This window comes from Mustela lutreola, chromosome 4, assembly GCF_030435805.1.
Source record: "Mustela lutreola isolate mMusLut2 chromosome 4, mMusLut2.pri, whole genome shotgun sequence".
NCBI classification, from domain to species: Eukaryota; Metazoa; Chordata; class Mammalia; order Carnivora; family Mustelidae; genus Mustela; species Mustela lutreola.
This window is the reverse complement of record NC_081293.1, coordinates 200621096-200635781: the sequence shown is the minus strand read 5'-3', so window position 1 is coordinate 200635781 and position 14686 is coordinate 200621096. Positions and strand designations below refer to the sequence as shown.

Genomic DNA, 14686 nt, shown 5'->3' with positions numbered 1-14686 from the left:
GCTGTTTCCTGGCTTCGGGACTTACTGGTGTCGCTATACTTTACAAGGACACAGAATTGGTTTTATTTATAACCCTCTCATTTGGCAGATAATAAACACTGTGATGTATTTCTGCTATTAGACTGACATTTTTATTTTTGATGAGGATGGAAAAGAATATGTATTTAAAGATAGAATTGTATCAGCTGTCATATCTTCACATTTTCCTCCGTGTATATTATAATCTGTTTGATACTTAGTAGCTTCATATCTGACAGCTGGTTTTCTTCAGTGACACTATTTGACCAATAATCAAAGAAAACTCTGCTATGATTTCTTTTTTAGAGCGAGCGTAATGAAGACTTTAGTTTTGAACATAAGGTCAAGAAATGTCAAGTACAGATCATCAAATTAAAAGTAATTAAATTAATAGCATGAGGAGGCTAAAAATACTTCTGCCCAACACTGGAAAACTAATAGGGCCACGAAGTCATCAGATGAGAAAAGTGTTAATATAATGGGACACATTTCAAATAATTCAAAGCACAAATGAGAGTGGGAAGGAGAAGAAATAGGCAAGCCGCACATTTAAGATGGAACTGTACAAGAGAAAGGCCTAGAAACGCCCAGATCTTCTTTGTGACAGTCCTAGGACATTCATCCCTGGAAATCATCCCTGTGGATAGGGAACACGGAAGACTGTCCTGTATCATTAACATCCGGGTACTGACCAGCCTCTTTCCCCAAACTGAGTGGGACTAACAGGCCAACCTCCCGCCGTCTCTGAGCCTGCTGTGCGGCCCGAGTGGGATGCAGTCACTGTGCCCATATTTTGTTGAGGGACAGTCAACCCCTCCCGGCCCAAGCCCAGCCCGTTGCAGGCAGAAGTCTGGAGATGCTCTCAGTACAGAGGTTAGGAGCGGCCCCTAGACCCAAACCTAGTTTAGCCCTGAGTTCAGTCTTTCCCTGCTCATCTGCAGAATGGGGCGATTACTGCCCCGTACTGTATTTGTTCAGTTAGGTGAAACTCATACTGCAGGAAAGCACCGGTTTTGAAGAGTTAACACATTCACATTGGTGTGCACCCACCACCTGTTTCTGGACCTAAAGCATCTTCAACACCGGCCTTCTTCTGTCTCTGGACCTATGTGCTTAGGAGATTTCACGTAAGTGGGATCATTCAGAATGTGACCTTTCACTCAGCATCGTGTTTTCAGGATTGGGCCACGTTGTAGCAGGTATCTGTCCCTTTGTTCCTTTTCGTGGCCAAGTAACGTTCCAGGGATTGGATGGACCACGTTTTGCATACACGTTCCTCGTGGGTGGGCGCCTGGGTCATTTCCACCTTTGGCTGTCGTGGGCAGTGCTGCTGCGGTTATGAGTGTGCAGGGACTTTGTCGGAGCTCCTGTTTCAGTGCTTTTAGTCCTTACCTAAGGCTGGGGCTGCTGGGTCCTGTGGTTCTGTGTGGAGCTCTTTGAGAACCTGCTCACTTTCTCCCCACAGCAGCTGAACCATCTGTTTCTCCTCCAGAAATGTCTGCAGATGCTCGCCCAGAGTTTTGAGCCCAGAGTCCCAGAGTTGAGCTAATTACCTCCGTTTTGGGGGCAGAGTCAAAGGGAGAAAGGACACAGGGCATTGGAGGGTGATTTCTAGCTGGTGTTGTGCTTGGAGTTAGTTCCTTCTGGAGGCTTCCATCCCGGCCTGGGGAACAGGATGAGAAGACAAGCGAGAAGAATCTGAGCCATCAACCAGTTACTTCCTAGCGAGTATGCGTCGTGTGGTGTCCTGTCCACAGCTCCTGGACCCCCTTCTCTCCTGAGGCTCATGCCCCACCGTTTTCTGGGCGGCCGCTGTAGCTGGTGCGCCAGTGGCCCATTGGCTGCTGTTCCATGTTTGTCCCCCTCCTCTGGACTCTGTGTTTCTGCTTCTCCATCCTGGAGCCCCTGGGACCCAGAGCCTCAGCCATAATTGACCTGCTCTGGATTCTCCTCCGCATGTGTTCTGCAGTCCAGGGTGTGCCTGTGGGGACGGACCGCGGTGGGCTCTGCGGGAACCAGGAACTAGAGGCCCGCGTGTCCTTGACTGAGGCAATGGCAGTGGGGGAGGGGAAGAGGGGTGTTAGGTGCGGAGATCACAGAAGTCTGTGTTTGCCTCTCAGTGTCTCTAGGACATTAACTGTGTAATCCTGGGGCAACAGTCCCAGCCACACAGGCTCTCGTCCTGGCCCGTCACTTCGCGGCCTCAGAGACAGAGCGACGTCCCCCAGCCGCGAGGGCCGCCCAGGGAGTGGGATGGTGTGAGGCAGATGGCGCGTGTCCTCCCTATGACCCTGTTCTGGTGCGGAGGGAGAGCGCGACCCGCTGTGGGACCGGCTGTGGGGTCCTTCCTCATAAATACTCGGCCTCCAGCCACTGTAGTGGCCGAAGTTCTTGGTTGATAATAGTAGACATGATGCCATGTCAGATCAAAAAAAGAGGGGGGTTTATTGGGAGGCCCCAAGGTTGACTGAAGGTTGAAAACCAGGCTTGGAAGGGGGGCTGAGGCCCAGAGTGCCCGGGGGTCTGAGAAGCAGCCACAGAGCAGCCCCCACGCAGGGCCCGTCGTGGCGGCTGCCTGCAGGACCCCGGGGCTGGACGTGGCCCCGTCTCCCCCATACGCAGATCCGTCAGAAAGAGCTCCCAGCCGGCCAGCACGGCTCGCATGCCCCGTCTCTGCCGGACTGGGGTGGGGAAGGGTGTCCAGCCTCCTAAATGCTCGTCCAGACGCCACAGGAGGCAGGTGTGAGCAGAGTCGGGGCGCGCAGGGCCGGGGAAGAGTGTTCAGCATAGGCTCGCCGTTTTCTCTCGACGTGCCGTGCTTCGGGGGAGACGAGGCTTTCAGAACGTCTGGCGGCTTCCCTTCGTGAGAGACCACAGGCTTGGTTTGGGGACACCGCGGGTCAGCCCCTCTGCACGAATGAGCACCTTTCTTGCCCTCAGGCTCGTGCCTCGGGAGGTTGACGAAGACAAGCGCGTCTCCTGCCATGCGTCCCGCAGGCCGCTGTAGATTTGCAAGAAAAAGCCGCTTAGGAAGGAGGGATGTTTGCAAAGAAGGATGGTGTCCTGACATTGGTGGGGGGTTGGGGTGTACCCTCAGGTCAGGCTGAGCAGAATCACGAACAAAATGTGTTGATGGTAGAATAAGTCAGACCAGAACACGCCTTCCGAGCTCGGTTGTTCTGACTCCGCGGGGCTGCTGTTAGGTGCGGCGGATCAGCGGTGAGGAACGACACTGGTTGGCACAGAGTTCTCGGGGGGCTGCGCCCGTCTAGTTCTTCCTGGTCTGGGCACTGGAACCCGCATAGGAACAGTCTGGCTGGCTCTGGCCGGCTCGGGGGCTGGCGGCGGGGCACCGCGTGAGGGTAGCCGAGGCTAGGTGAGGGCGGGCGCCCCTGCGGGGAGGGATGGGGCCGCGGGCGGGGACGTCTGCGTAAACCGTCCCGACACTAGCATCCGCGGGTGGTGTTTACCGACTATGGCGAAGTGTGTATTCGAACTCACAGGTACTAGGACTGTGTCCGCTTCTTAGAAGGAAACTGAGGCCCAGACGGAGGAAGGAGCTCCCTGGGGTGGCGAGGAGGCGCCGGAGTGGGGTGCGGACCAGGCAGCGGACTCCCCCTCCCCGGGGCTGGGACCCTAGCCACCGGACTGCCTGCTCGCCGGCCACGAGGAGTAAACTCCTCCTCCAGAACGATCCAGGGGACAGTCTCTCAGAGGCACGAGGACACTCGGGTGCCCGCTGGACTCTCCCGGCATTCCTGAGTCTCTGTCGGTCGCCTCTGTTTCTGATGTGGCTGCTGGTCCTGCTGCTTCTGTTCTGGAAGGGCTCCTCGGGGGGGATACACGAGACCCCAGACTGACCCGCTGCTCATGCCCATTCTTTGCGTCATTCTTGGTGGCCTTTGTGGGGAGTATGGGCTTTCGCGGCTACAGGCTCTGGAATAGCAGGAGGCGGTTTGAAGGGATGAACTCCCGCCTCACACTTCAGTTTTCTGAACATCCCTGTCTCAAGCCTTGGTGCTTTCTCTACCTCTAAATGACAAAATACACAAAAATAATACCCTAGGAACTTTCTTGGGAAAACCGATGTCACCGAAACAAAAATGTTAATTCTGGGAAAATGGGGTCCCACCCTAAATGGAATTCTGTGGAAGAGGCCAAGAGGAGAGACTTGTGAGGTACGCGGCCTTCTCAAGCGCCCTCGTGATCCCGTTCTCTGATGCAGTAGGTCTCAGCCATCTTCCCCCGACGCCTGCTGGGAGTCATGAGGGCTGCAGATGAAGTTCCACCGGCCACGCCAAGGACTTGATAATCTTGTTAGAAGAAGAAAGTCCTTGCTTCTGAAATACATTTTAGCATTTCAGTACAAGGCGTGAGAACAGTAGAGACAAGAAACTCTCTGGACTTGGAGAGGATGGCGCAGCTTCCTAGTGGGGGCAGGTGCTGCTCTGGACCCCGAAGGATGGGCATGATTTGGAGACTAAGGGGACAAGGGGAGCGGCGCTGGAGATAACCCGGGAAAGCCCCTGGTCCACACCAGACAAGCAGGCCGCATCCTCCATGGTAGCAGAGGCTTTTCGGGCGCGGGAGATTGATGTGAAGTACAGCTCTCCAATTAACGGCTTAAAGGAGAGGCAGGTCTGAAGGAAACCAGCGCATGCGCGGTAGCGTGGCTGTAAGTCAGGGATGAGACACTCAGAGGGACGGCAGGGACAGACAGACAGGAAGCCACAGAAGAGGCTGCTCTGAGGGGCACGGCACAGTCACGGGCTGTGGAGATGAATGGAAAGCATTTTATTTTATTTCAAAATTTCATTTATTTATTTGTCAGAGAACAAGAGAACAGATGCATGGGAAGTGGCACGCAGAGGGAGAAGCGGGGTCCATGCTCATCAGGGAGCCCGACGTGGGGCTTGATCCCAGGGCCCCAGGATCACGACCTGTGCTGAAGGCAGACACTTAACTGACTGAGCCACCCAGGCGCCCCAAAGGTAAGGGATTTTAGTTCAAAAATATTGTTTGTTGCTTATGGCGTGTAAAGCACCGTCTTCATCACGTTGAGATGTGAAAAAACAAGGAAGCTTGACCTCACCTGTGTTTGCAGTCATAACTGGGGTCAGAGAAGACACCGTAGGAACATGATCTTGAGACTCGGTGAGTAACGGGAGGGCGGCGCTGGCCTGGGGTGGGGGCATGGCGTGCAGGGCTCTGGTCGTTCCAGGCCAGCTGTGGGAGAAGCCAGCTAGGGAGGGGGGCAGATGCGTGGCTGCAGGACGGGTTGGAAAGCCATCCTCGGGCCGGTGCTTGTGAAGTGGCTGAGTTTACTGGGAGACGGCGAGCAGGCTGAGCGTTGGGAAAGTCCACAGTGCTGGGCCGGGGGGCAGAGGGCCAGAGACAGACCAACGCCCAGAGGTGTCTCAGGAACGGCCATTAGCATTCTGATGGCCCGGAGGATGCGCTGCGGAAAGGCTTAGAACCGTTGTCCGGGAGGAGGTCAAGCCCAATAGCCGGCAGATCCAGGAGGACACGGACGACACACGTAGATCTGCTCGACCACGGGTCCCCAGGCGCGAACCTGTGATCAATGGCGCTTCCCCTCCGCATGGGAAAGCCCAGACACTCTGCCCGTGACTCGGTAGGTGGCATGCGGGGGAACGACGGGCAGAGGCAGCGGGCCTGGAGCTCGGGGAGGGAAGCGTTGCTCCCCGTGCGGGAGAGTCAAGGTCGGAAGGACGGCGAGCAGAGCCGGACCGGACCGTGCAGAAGGAAGAGTGGGTTGGGCGTCCACGCGTTCCCGGGATTTGAACGTCTGCAGGTAGTGGAATAGGGTTTCAAGAAACTGGGTTAGAAGGGGCAGATGATTTGGGGTTGAAACCAGTCAGCGTGTAGGCTTACCCAGGAGTGGCGTGCTTGACAGTATTGAGCGAGCCCGCTGCGGAGGTCAGGTGGGCCTTTGTCAGCAGTGTGGGGTGCCCGACAGAGTGAGCAGCGGGGTCTGTGCTCGCCAGCTCGCTGTCTCTGTCGCCCGCGTGTGCGCATGCGCGCACACACACACACACACACACACACACACACACACTATAGTCTTATTTACTGGTGTGTAATCATGTAAACGGCAACGCACCCGCTTACGGTATACGGTTCGCTGAGCTTTGATGAGTGTAAAATCATGCAACGATGGCCACAACGATGTTCTAGAACACTCGTGTCACCCCAAACCCCTTCTTGCCCCTTTGCGGTCAGCCCCTCCCCTGACCCCAGCCTCCAGCAGCGCCGAGCCGCCAGAGCTTCGCCTTCCCCGCAGCTTCGGGGAAACAGAATCACGCGCTGCAGAGCCCTCTGTGTCCGGCTCTTCCAGGAGCGGGAAGGGTTGAGATTCATGCGCTTTGCCGCATGTGGTAGTGGTTGCTTCCCTGCTGCGGCGGAGTGCTGCCTCGCGGGACAGACACACTGCGGCTGGTTTGTTTGTTTACCAGACGATGCGTGTTTGGGCTTTTTCCTCATTTCTAGATGTTATGAATGGAGCTGTTCGGGGCCTTCACATGCAGGTTCCTGCATGGACACATTCATTTTTCTGGGGTAGGTTCTTAGAAGTGGCATCCTGTTGCTGGGCCTGTTGGTTAAGCGTGTGTTCACTTAACTAAGAAATTGTCACTCTCTCTGGTCTCCATACGTAGCCCTGATGAATGTGTAGTATTTCATCAGGTTAGATAAAGGCTTATAAATCTTACTGATCTGGTCAAAGAGCCATTTCTTGGTTTTATTGATCCGTATCTGTTGCTTCCTTGTTTCTCACTGGAATTTCATGTCACTGACTACAGACTTCCTTCTCTCCCAGTGTAAGTTTCTGGGGATGAATTTCCCTCTGAGCGCTGCTTTAGCTGCACCTCTTGGATTCTGACACGTGGTGTTTCCATTTTCATTCTGCTCCTGCTGTGTTTTTGTTATGAGTTCTCCTCTGGTCATTTATAAGTATCTAGTATACTTTCCACATGTTTTTGGGATTTACCAGAATATTTTTTCTGTTACTAATTTAAAGTCTAATTCTTACTGTGGTCAGAAACCATGCTCCTTATGATTTTTTTTTATTATGTTCAGTTAGCCACTGTACAGCACATCATTAATTTTTGACATAGTGTTCAGTGATTCATATAAGACCCAGTACTCATCACAACACGGGCCTTCCTTAACACCCATCACTCTGTTACCCCATCCCCCCACCCTCCTCCCCTCTGAAACCCTCAGTTTGTTTCCTGGGGTCCATAATCTCTCATGGTTCGGCTCTCTTTCTGATTTCTCCCCCTTCAGATTTCCCTCCCTTCCCCCAGGATCCTCCGTGCTGTTGCTTATGTTCCACATATGAGTGAAACTGTATGATAATCATCTTTCTCTGCTTGACTCACTTCACTCAGCATGATCCCCTCTAGATCCATCCATGTCGATGTAAATGCTGGGTGTTCATCCTTTCTGATGACTGAGGAATAGTCCATTGTATATATGAACCACATCTTCTTGATCCATTTGTCTATTGAAGGCATCTCATCTCCTTCTACAGTTTGGCTATTGTGGACATTGCTGATATGAATGTTGGGATGCACATGCCCCTTCTTTTCACTACATCTGTGTCTCGGTGGTAAATACCCAGTAGTGTAATTGCTGGGTCCTAGGGTAGCTCTAGTTTGAACATCTTGAGGAACCTCCACACTGTTTTCCAGAGTGGTTGTACCAGCCTGCATTCCCACCAACAGTGTAAGAGGGTTCCCCTTTCTCTATGTCCTCACCAACATTTGTCATTTCCTGCCTTGTTAATTTTTGCCATTCCAACTGGTGTAAGGTGGTATCGCATTCTGGTTTTGATTTGTATTTCCCTGATGGCTAATGATGTTGGGCATTTTTCCACATGTTCGTTAGCCACTTGTAGGTCTTCTTTGGAGAAGTGTCTGTTCATGTCTTTTGCCCATTTTTTGACTGGGTTATTTGATTTTGGAGTGTTGAGTTTGAGAAGTTCTTTATAGATCTTGGATACTAGACTTTTATCTGTAATGTCATTTGCAAATATCTTCTCCCATTCCATGGGTTGCCTCTTAGTTTTGCTGACTGTTAACTTTGCTATGCAGAAGTTTTTATCTTGAAGTCCCCAAAATTCATTTTTTCTTTTGTTTCCCTTGCCTTTGGAGACATGTCTTAGAAGAAGTTACTGTGGCCAGTGTTGAAGAGTTTACTAACAATGCAACTGTAGAAAGAGAAATTAAGGAATCAATTCCATTTACAATAGCACCAAAAAATCACAAGATCCCTGGGAATAAACCTAACGAAAGAGGTAAGGGATCTATACTCTAGAAACTATAGAACACTCATGAAAGAAATCAAAGAAGACACAAAGAGATGGAAAAATGTTCCATGCTTATGAATCGAAAGAATAAACATTGTTAAAATGTCTATGCTGCCCAGAGTCATCTTTCAATGCTCCTTATGATTTTAAACTTTCTGAGACCTGCTCTGTGGTCAGTCCTGGTAAATGTTCCATGTGTGTTTGAAAAGAATGAGCATTTTGCTATTGTTGAGAGGAGAGTTTTATGGATATCAGTTGTTTGACTGTGTGGTTTAAGGTGTCTGTCCTTACCAGTTGTCTTTCTGCTGGATCTAAAATTTTGGAGAGAAGACTGGTGAAGTCTCCAGCTATTATCTTTTTTTTTCAATCCTGTCAGATTTTGCTTCATATATTTTGCAGTTCTGTAGGTAGGGGCATATATTCCTGAATTATTATGCCTTTTTACTACACTGAGCATTTTATCATTAATACCTCTTTGTCTTGAGTAATATTCCTTAGATTAAAAACTATTTGTTGGGTATCTTATAGCTGCTCCAGGTCTCTCATGCAACTATGCATATTTATTCATTTTTGCTGTCTTTATAATTTCAGATTTACAGTGTGTCTCAAGTAGATAGCGTGTAGTTAGATTTTGCCTTTACTTACAGTCTGGCAACTCTGCCTTTTTGTGGGAGCGATTAGTACATTTGTATTTCATGTAATTCTTGATATGGTTGGATTCATGTCTGCCATTTAGCTCGCTCATTCTTCCGTCTTTCGTGTTAAATATTTATGTAGAGCACTTTTCTCTCTCCATTGACTTCTTACTTACAGTTCTTTGTCTGATTTTCTATAAACATTATTTCGTGATGGCTCCAGAGGTTATGTAGGCATTGTGAACTCATTACAGTCTGCTTCATGGTAACGATGACTTTCTTTTGGCAAAATGTCGGCGATCTGCTGTGGTGTAGTGAGTAGAATTATCTACACATGTGCACGCCTGTGCGCACGCACACACACACACACAGACACCCGCGCACCCATATATTCTGTATGTTAGAGTCTGTCAACACGTACAGTGGTTGCTTTAAACACCCTTAAAGAAGGTAACGGATGAAAGAGAAGAGCGTGCGTTATCGCACCTTCTTACTTACCGCTACTTACCGTTCCCGGCGTGCTCCATCCTCTCCTCTGGTCCGAGTTACCTGCTGGCATCAGTTTCTTTCATTCCAGGGGACTTCCTTCGTCAGCACTCATGGTGCAGTTTCAGTAACGGTACGTTCTCTCCATTCCTGTGCATCTAGAAATATCTTGGCTTCACTACCAGTTTTCAAAGATCATTTCCCTGGACATAGAGCTGTTGGTTGAGAGTTTTTTCTGTGCACACTGACTGTGTCATTCCAGCATCTTCTGGCCTCAGCGAGAAATCAGTTTTCAGTTGTATCTTTGTTCCTTGCTGTGTGTGGGTCCTTTTCTCTGGTTGCTTTCAAGAGGTTGTTTTTTTTTGTTTTTTTCATCTTTGACTTTTGGTGGTCTGACGAAGCTGTTGTCCGGGTGTGGTTTTCTTACCCCACCTGGATTTGGTGACCTTCTTGGATTTCTATCATACTTTTATTTAAACCAAATTTGGGATTCTTTGTACAATATTTTGAATACATTTTCTTCCCTCACTGTGTCTCCTTCTGGACTTCTGTTGCATGTGTGTTGGGACACACAGTGCTGCTTCGGGCTCTGGAGCTCAGCTCGTCTCTGCTCAGCCCTCCTCCCTCCTGTTCTCCGGACGGAGGCATTTCTCTTGTCTTTGTCCCCCTTCCCTGGCTACGTTCTTCTCCTGCCTCTCTGTGCAGGTGAGTCCCTCAGGTGGCATTTCCATTCCCTTCTTTGTACTTGTCGGCCTGCGGTCTGGTTTCCACGTGTTTCCTGTTCCTGCTCTGCTCACTCATGCCTGACACATCTCCCTTCGGTTCTTTGAACCTATTTTCCTTTGAAGCTTTGAACACATTTACAAAAGTGAACTTTTTAAAAAGAATTGTTGGTAAATTCAACTTTTGGTCCACTTGGAGTCACTTCTATTGATCACACCCCCCACGGCCCAGGATGGCTCATACTTTTCTCTGTGTTTGTGTATCTGGGAACTTGCATTTGGAAACTGGCCGTTTGAGGTGATACTCTTGGGTGCTTGTGACTCTGGCCTGTGCCTCTAGGGGTGTCGGCAGGTGGCCCTGCTGGGCTCAGATCACAGTGTTCTCCCCTCCTCCTCCTCCCCCCCCCCCCCCCGCAGCACGCAGCAAGACCCTCTCTGTCCAGCTGTCACCAGCCTGCTCCCCAGAGGTCCCCTGGGCCTGGGTGGTGTGACAGTGACTTGACTAGAGGTTATTCTCTGACATTGGACACGGGAAGGGACTCCACCCTCTGCCCTCTGGGCCCTGTGTGGCTTGAGTTTACGTGCGAAGGGACAGCGGTCTCATGGATGTCTCTGCCTGTACGTTCACAGCCTGCTCAGAGTCCCCGCTCAAGACACGGTGTCTTCTCTGCCAGGGACCTGTGAGCATGTCTCAGCTGCCCGCTGGCTCTTTGTTCCCACAATACCCCTTGCTTCTCTGGCTGCTTTGCCCCCCAACCCTGAACCAAGCCACCTTGAGCCCCAAGCTGCAGCCCCTCCCCACCTACCTGGGGAGGAGGGCTGGGAAGGCCCCCAGCAGGAAGGTCGCTGTCCTGGCGTGCTTGCCTGCTGTGGCTGGTTTTCCTCTGGGGACCAGTCCTCTGGCCGTGGCCTGTGTTGGGCTGTCTTCCCGTGGGCCGGGGCTGGTGATGGGCAGTGAGGGCTGGAGGGAGACTGAGCAGGGGAGAGCAGGGGCGTGGGGCACCCATGCTCTGGTCTACAAGACGGTTGTTGGAACTCACCAAACTCCAGACCAAGTTGTTAGAAACTGAGAAGTAGGCACGAGAGAGAGTAACATTGCTGGGAAGGGAAACAGGCCAGCGTTGTCGGCAGAGAGCACAGCCTGGTGAAGAGTCTGAATACCGTGCGTGGAAACGCAGTGGGGTGGCCTGTCCTCCTCACCTGGGATTTCGAGCGGGGACACAGCCGCTTTCACTCTGGTCCAGACCGTGACCGTGGAGGAGCCGCTCCCCAAGCTGCCCCAGGGCTCCCCTTGCTTCTTCGGCTCAGGACGCAGGTGTCTCAATGCCTGTGCCAACTCTCTGCTTCTGCTGGAAGCTCACTTCTCTTTTCTGAGAAGGAAGAGGGGGGATACATGTTTTTCTAAACCTGTGACTGTCACTGTGTAGGAAGACCGTGTGTGGCCCGGGGACCAGTGACCAGTCAGTCCCCTCACAGACATAGAAAGGGACACTAGCACGGGGCTGACGTTGGTGATGACAGGTGCGCTTGGGAGCTGGTGTGTGGGCTGCTGCGGTGGGTCGGAGTGGAGACCTGGGTCTCTGTCACCAGCTGTGTGACTGGGGCGGAGTCATCTCTCGGCTCAGTCTTCTAGTCTCTTCTCTGTCCCCCCAGGGCACTGGCTTGGAAGGCATCTGAAGACCTGCATGGGTCCTTCCTTCATGATGATTCTACTGGTCTGGTTGGGGAGTATTTATTCTAACACATTTGTGGATTCTTGTACCAGTGGTTCCTTTGATATAGGAACAAAGGAAATATTGCCTTATAATAAATTGGCAAGATCATTTGATAATGAGATATTTTTGTTACATTCGTGATCAAAGCTTGAGATTTAGTTAAACCCTCTTGGCAATGTTCACGATGCCTTCTGTTCTGCTAGCTTCCTGTCTGCTGAGAGGGGCAATGGAGCAGCCCTGCAGTGCGGTCCCTGCCACACTCCCCTGTGGTCCCAGGATCACCTGGGGAGGGAGGGGGAGTGCCTAGATGGCGGCGCGTGAAAGCTCATCTGCTCAGAGTCATCTTCCAGACCCGCACTCGGGTGCCTGGAGTTCTGCCCTTTGGAACTGCTCCTGGAGCGTTAAGGTGCTGTGTTTCTAGGATTCATCTTCAGGAGCTCTAGCTCCTCTGGAAATGATGGGAACGACGCCGCTAGCCATGGGATGGGCATGAGCTGATTTCACACGGTGGAGCAGTGCTGCATCAGAGGCCCGGAAGGCCACTGAAAGGTCTTAACAGCTGGACTACCCACATCCTGGGTCCCTCCCCTCTAGTCTGCCAAGAGTCCACTCGCCACCTTAATCTTCTTGTCATGGTCAGAGTTCTGTTAGTTACAAACACCAGAAACCCATTCACGTTCGGGTAAAGGAAAGTGAGGAAGGGCATCGATCTAAGGCACTGGAGAAGTCAACGACAGGAAGTGAGCAGCTGGGTCTCTTGCAAGCCAGAAGGGGAGTCACATCAGCAGGGGTTGGAACGGTGCTTGGCTGTGCTGCTCTCGCTGGCCGGCAGCCCTCCTCTGCTCCAGCGTGAGCCTCCAATGGCCAGCTCAGCCCAGATGTGAAGCCCTCCCAGCCCCGGCTCCCCTCACTCACCACCTGATTCCTTCTGGATCTCTTGGCTCACATTTCTAGGAGGAAGACTGACTGACTCAGCTCCACTTGGCTTGGGACGTCTTTGCATTAGCCTTTGCCACCGCAGGGAGAGCGGGCCACAGGGTCTGCTGCTCTTCACCTGCCTCCGGATGCAGAGGGGATTTCTACGGTCTCCAAGGCACATCGAGGACTGCTCTGATTGTGTCATTCATTTGCACAAAAAACTTCAAAAACATCCTCATTTCTTACCAGACTGCCTGTGATCAGGCTCCTTTGTCTGTCCGGCCTCATTTAGTCCTGCTCTCCTGGGCACTGTGTCCGGTCACCCTGGTCTCCCTGCTGTTCCTGATATGTCCAGCCCATTCCTGCCTCGGGACATTTGCACACGCTATTTCCAAGGCTTACCTGCATGTTACACTCCCTCATCTCCTTCAGGTCTTTGCTCGAAGTCTGTCTTTTGTCTTAGTGAGGCTGCCCCGAGCATCTTGTCCCCTGACATGATAGGAGGTGAAGGGCGTGCAGCCTCTGGGCACAGCCCCAGCCTGGGAGCAGCGTCAGACAACTCCCACTGAGGGCATTTGGTACTTCTGAAACCTTCAAGGTCATGAAAACCCAGGAGCGCTGGGGAACTGAGGTGGCCCAGCGGAGGCTAAGGGGATGCGACCACGCCAGGCAGTGGATGTGCTGGGTGGGGTCCTGGAGCCCAGGCAGGACGTCCGCGGAACAGCCGGTGAGATGCGGGCAAGTCTGGAGTTCTGCCAGGACTACAGCAACACTGGCTTCTTCGTGGTGGCAGAGGCACCAGAGGGGAACATGAGGTGGGCTCTCTGCCCATTTGGGCATCATTTCTACAAATCCAAAAACGGTTCTGAAGTAAACATTAATGTCACCTGCGCATTCTTGTTGCCTCCTCCCTCCGTGTTTCCTCTGTAGCGTTTATCACTCTGAGTCTGACCCGGTCTGCTCATTTCTTCACTGCCGCCCACCCCGTGAGAACGGGAGTTCCAGACGGGGGCGGGGGAGCGGTCTGTCCCAGCTTCGCACGACGGTAACCGCGCTTGGTGTGTAATCGGAAGTAGGAGCTGAGTTACATTTCTTCACGTGGCGTGCAGGCTCCCGGCTCCTCGCCAGCCACCCCGGCACGCTGCGGACGGCGGACCGCGGGGAGCCCGCCGATGCTGGGACTGCCGGCCTCGCCTGGGCAAGCTGCTTCTCCGGCTGCAGTCCTCTCCCTCCTCCTGTCTGCACTCTCAGCTTCCGGGTCACATGTCACCCCTTTGAAGGAGCTGCCTCGGACCCACACCCACAGAAGCAACCACTGGCTCCGCGGGAGGCCCCCCTGCACCTGCCTCCACGCCCCACGGCGCCCCGGTGCATGCTCCTGCTCCGCGCCTTCCTCCACCAGGCCCTGCGCCTCTCCGGGTCAGCCGCGCCTTTCCCTCATTTTGTTTCCTGGGGTGCAGGCCTGTGACGGTTCTCGGTGACCATTGGTGGCCCGGGTAAAGCCGAAGATTGCCTGCGCATGCTGGAGGGGCTGGGGGGGGGGGTGGCAGGTCAGTCACTGTGTGGATTTTGGGGAGGAATGGCCAAGTTAAAAGTTAATGAGTAGCGGATACATCCTGAAGACCCAAGAATCTGGAAGAGGCCTGGAAAAGGAGAGCACGTGCAGTGGGTGCCTGGATGCCGGAGAGTTAGGGGATGAAGCGGGTGCCTGTGAGGGGGACCCTGGCCTTGGAGAGAGCCTGACGGTGCAGGCTTCCTCTGAGTGGCTGGAGAACGCATGAGGAGCAGCCCCGCAGCTGGCCGGGGGGCTGGGCCGAATCTGCAGGAGCCCGGCGGAGCACATTAATGTGTCACCACGGG

The 14686-nt window shown here is 52.7% G+C and overlaps 1 long non-coding RNA gene across 3 annotated transcripts in view; it reads left to right on the top strand.

Moving 5' to 3' along the window:
- Nucleotides 1–14686, top strand: part of LOC131829992 (uncharacterized) — a 138818-nt gene that overhangs the window by 36927 nt on the left and 87205 nt on the right. For all 3 annotated transcript variants that reach the window (XR_009353056.1, XR_009353055.1, XR_009353057.1), the window contains exons 3-4: nucleotides 4850–5009; nucleotides 5123–5172. This is a non-coding gene — a long non-coding RNA (uncharacterized LOC131829992). The remainder of the gene's footprint in view (nucleotides 1–4849; nucleotides 5010–5122; nucleotides 5173–14686) is intronic.